The 4,758-nt window shown below is 35.3% G+C and overlaps 2 long non-coding RNA genes across 2 annotated transcripts; both read right to left on the reverse strand.

Moving 5' to 3' along the window:
- Window positions 1-385: 385 nt before the first annotated feature.
- On the reverse strand, window positions 386-1,912 carry LOC120555010. The gene is made up of 2 exons (XR_005638611.1): window positions 1,819-1,912; window positions 386-814 (listed from the first exon to the last, which is right to left on the reverse strand). It is a non-coding gene; the product is annotated as an uncharacterized LOC120555010 (long non-coding RNA).
- A 186-nt stretch (window positions 1,913-2,098) lies between these two features.
- Window positions 2,099-4,085, reverse strand: LOC120555007. Its single transcript, XR_005638609.1, has 3 exons — window positions 3,986-4,085; window positions 2,471-2,513; window positions 2,099-2,155 (listed from the first exon to the last, which is right to left on the reverse strand). It is a non-coding gene; the product is annotated as an uncharacterized LOC120555007 (long non-coding RNA).
- Window positions 4,086-4,758: the final 673 nt, after the last annotated feature.

Here is a 4,758-nt window from a genome sequence, read left to right on the forward strand (position 1 = left end):
TCAATGACTAGCCCACGGCTGCCAAACATTGACCCGGTAAAATTAAAGTAAAATACCGTAATTCAAACAATGTGTAAAAACGTTAAATTTACAGAAAATCTCATTAAAATGTTTACAGAAAAATAGTATTATTTTACAGATTTTTCCCAAATAATTATGATCAATCACCTTCAATAAAGGGACAATCCTTAAAGTTCTGCAGGAAAATACCATTATTTTACAGATTTTGCTAAATTATTACGATCAGACAAATATGATCTTCAAAATTACTGTGAAATATCCTCAACTGAAAACATACTCAAGCAATACAAAATATATACATTATTTTCACTGTTTCAATTAAAATGTCGTAGGAAATAAACTACAAATAAAGTAAACACCACTGTTGATTCTAAAATCCTTTTATTTAATGTATTCAGATGCAAATTTACAATATCAACCAATTATTCACAAACAGTTCTTTAGAGCCCCCCAGGAGGAACCAAAAAACTAAAAATGGTACTTCTCCATGTGTGTAACATTGGTGTGTCTGTAAGCATTTCTATCAAAATCAAAAGATTTCCCCTTTGAAATGGATGGAGGAAGCAACAAATTGTGCTGTTGAGCTGAGGGAGTTGTGGTCTTCTTCTTCATTCTCCTAACCCTTGGGGGCTCTGTATAAGGTAGTTCTGATAACATTTAAGAATCCTAACTATACAGTGTAGTATTAAGTAAAATTACAACATACCACAAAAGGACAATGAATCTGTAACAGAGGTGCAACACAGCAAGATCAGACTTCCTCCAAATGGCAAGTAATCGTCTGGCTCTGCTCCTGGAGGGGACACACACACACACAAAAAAAAATACTGAAAGGTCTTTACTGTAAAAGGAGGATTTTATTTATAGTTCATTTTAAATGAACACTGCTGGACTTTCACAGGAAATCAGTGTAGTAGCATTTTCCCAAACAACTGCAGAAAATAGTGACTACGTTTTAAATGCAAAAACAACGTGAAGAATCCTCAGGTTCTTAGCCCTACACTGTGGTCAAGCAAACCCACACCCACAGATCAAGTAGTGTGGACGTTAACACAGCTCCCAGCTGAGAAGCTAAGTAAAGATTTCTGCTAAACACATGGTGTAAATAACAACTGTTCAGGTCAATGTGGCTTGTCTGGACTTTTGAAAACTTGGATTACGATACACAAGCAGTATAGAGAGCCTTTTTATGTTTTTGTAAAGTGTTTTTGTAACGTTTTAAACAAAGCCGCTGTTGACTACAGTGGTTTGGGAGGATGCGCAAGCTGTTTTCATGTGAAACTCCAGGAGTTTTGTGAATTGAAAAAAATAACCTGACCTTTCAGAATGAGGGTTGGGTAATGATTGATTTTGTATTTAAAGTGAGCTACCTTTTTAAACAAACGTCATTTACGTTTTCTATGAGACATTATAGTTAAAGGTTTTTACCAAGAAAGGATGTTAAAGTGGCCATTGGACTGCAGAGCTATTTCCTGGGTAACTTTGGGGAATGAACAGCCCACTTACATTACTGCGCACTCCCATTGTGTTACAAATACTACTGGCCAGCATGATGGAAAAGTCATAGAAAATAGGGATTCATGTTTATGTGTGGAATGGAATTCATGTTTGTGCCACTATGTACATTTTCATATTTGAAAGAAGATGTTTAACCATTTGGCACCACTGGATTCATACACAGCATATAGATAAGTCCAATATTGTTTGTCTTTGTGCTGACTAACTGGCAGTAATATGGCCACTAGTATGCACATTATACATTCACAGTCTTTATGTCAGGGCAACATGAATACTCACTGGCTCCTAAGATCTTGTGGCAGGAGACTTTTCATTTCCAAAATGTCTGGTTCATGAGGGGAAAACACACCGACAAACAAAGACTATTAGCCAGTTTACTGTTGGAGACATAGGCATGCAACAATATTAATCAACAGCCTCAAACATACATTCATTCTTACATAATATTCTTATTATGACTGATGTGAACTTGGTTTCATTCTCTGTATATTTTGCCTCTGCTTGCCTACCTGTCCCTGGGTTAATGCTGCACCCCAGCAGCCGGTGATATCTTGTCAATCCTGGTTCTTCAGCCTTCTCATGATCACACAGGTGATGCTCAACTACAGGTTCTTTGCTGTGTGAAGTACCGATGGACACAGTGAAGAATATGGTAAATGGATTGTTCTTGCATATATAGTGCTTTTCTAGTATTATCAACCACTCAAAGCACTCTACAATACATGTCAATCATTCACACACTGATGGCAGGCTCTCCGACGTGCCAACCCATGAGGAATATCATGAGGGAGCCCTAATTATTTACACTCTCAACTAGATAAGGAACACCGGATGAGAGATAAGGATGGTAGCTATGATAAGCATTCAATTCAATTCAAATATTGCTTCCTTAAAATGTTTTGTAGTATAGGCTATATATTTTGTAACTTACTTTTCCCTCTGGTAATCATCACCTTGCCTTGATGAGCATCTCTCTGAAATTAAAATATTAGTGAATGTATGTATTATGTAAACACGAACCGTATATAGAACTTAACATGCATTTACATTCATTGAAACTTAGACTGCTCGTTAACCTTACATACTGTTCAAAATGTACCTGTTTTGACATTAGACAGCAGTGGGACAGGCCCCTGCTGGTCTTCACAATCAGAAATACTTTAATTATCCCATGGTGAAATAACTTAAAATTACTTTGGGGGAAATCTAAAAATAGACTAATTGGAATCAAATCAATGTGGTGTGTGTGTGTGTGTGCACAAAGGGACAAAAGAGAATGAGATGCAACCTTTGCTCTCCAAAAAGGACTGTTTAACCTGCAGCAAATGTGGGATGCACATTTGCAAGTTCCACACACAAAGTTACCTACTACTGCATTGAATGCACTGACTAGTTTGCAATAAATTAAGGATTAATAATACATGTATTAGTGTAAGATAGGCTATATACAAATAGATCTGTAGTTCTAAAAATGAGGACTTTCTTGGACCGGGTCAAATTTGACCTGGACCATACTGTGAGGGCATTGGATATGAACAGTTTGTTAGGGTTAAGTAAATGAAATATCTATTAAACAAAGACGAGATTAGCCTAAATCCTGGACATTTGATGTTATAACAAGCTGTTAACTGTTCACTGCACCTTATATTTTTACATTTTTACTTTATTTTCACTTACTATGTTGTTACTGTGTGTAATGTAGCTTGAACAGCTTGAACAGGTCTGATAATGTCTCATTTTAGTTTAGAATATTGTAATAGTTAGGCTACACTGCAATTTCCCAACTTGGGCTCAATAAAGTATATCTATCTATCTATCTAATGTGAAATAGTCACATCTGACCATCTAAAGCTAACAAGGCAGGGCAGGGGACAAACACATACGATTCCAGTTAGTTCTAATGAGCATAACATTACATTAGACGAGCCATCTCTCTCTCTCTCTAACACACACTTTGTGACCAGAAGTTAGGCTGCATTATAACTTTTAAATCAATATTTTCAGAAGGCAGGAAGGCTGTTACAACTCATCAAAACTGCTACCGTTATTACACAAGCAGTACAATTACGTTATAACAACGTAACGTAAGTTAACGCTATTACTGAGCTGTACATTAGGTTGACTCAGCAACAAGTGACTGTAATGTTAGTAACATAACGTTAATGGTATTATAAATATTTGCTGCCTGTAAACAGAACAGCCAAAACCATCTCAAACCACACTCAATATTAACGTTGTGTTTTGCTAACATGAATCATTCCGAGCTTAACAAGTTAGCTAATGTTAGCTAATGTTACCACATTAGCTAACTAGGTTACCTGTAACATCAGTTAACGTTAATTACTCAGCATTTAGCTAACAGTCTGACAACGTTACAGTCTAAATTATGGATATGAACACAAACATTACGTTAGGTTATTAAAATATCAGGGAAATGTTTTCTTACCTAATATCGCCAAGATAACAGTTATAACATGAAGTTCATGTTAGGAGAGCAAAGATCCTGACTCTTCCACTGTGTCCATATTCCCATTTTTGTTTTGTTGTTTTGTTCTTCGCTAAAATCCCACAACTCAAATAATAATTTGGCATGCAGATGTAAAATAATCCAGGTAATGATCCACGTAATTGATTAGGAGTGGAGCCGTAGTGCGCTGAAGTCCCGCAGCATTCAAACTGACGTGCATTTCAAATGAAGGCCGCCACTGCTCATTGGCCAGTTTCCTGGATGACAGCCACATTGACCAATCATACACATTCAAATTCAAATGGCTTTATCAAATGACTTTAACACTGTACATATTGCCAAAGCAAGCGTTTGATTCAAAAATATGAATAACCATAGAAAACAATATTTACAATAAATTAATTATCATCTATACTGTTTGTAATACTGTAACTACGATTGACTCCAATCACAGTCACAATCAATCAATCTCAGTCAATAAGTAATTCATCACAATGAATCAATCAATCTATCAATACGTTTGTGTCAATTAAAATTGTCATTGAAACAGTAGTAAAGTAACGGGCTACAGTTAAAACAAGTAGTCTGTTGTCAATATAACAGTAATAACAAAGAAAAAGAAAAAAGTTAGAAAATTTAAATAATATATTAAAAATTTAAATAAATAAATCAAATAGTAAGCGTATGTGTGTGTGTTAGAAAATGAAAATAATATATTATAATGAAATAAATAAATAAAATAGTAAGAGTGT

The sequence above is a fragment of the Perca fluviatilis genome, unplaced genomic scaffold (assembly GCF_010015445.1).
Source record: "Perca fluviatilis unplaced genomic scaffold, GENO_Pfluv_1.0 PFLUV_unplaced_scaf_1, whole genome shotgun sequence".
NCBI lineage: Eukaryota > Metazoa > Chordata > Actinopteri > Perciformes > Percidae > Perca > Perca fluviatilis.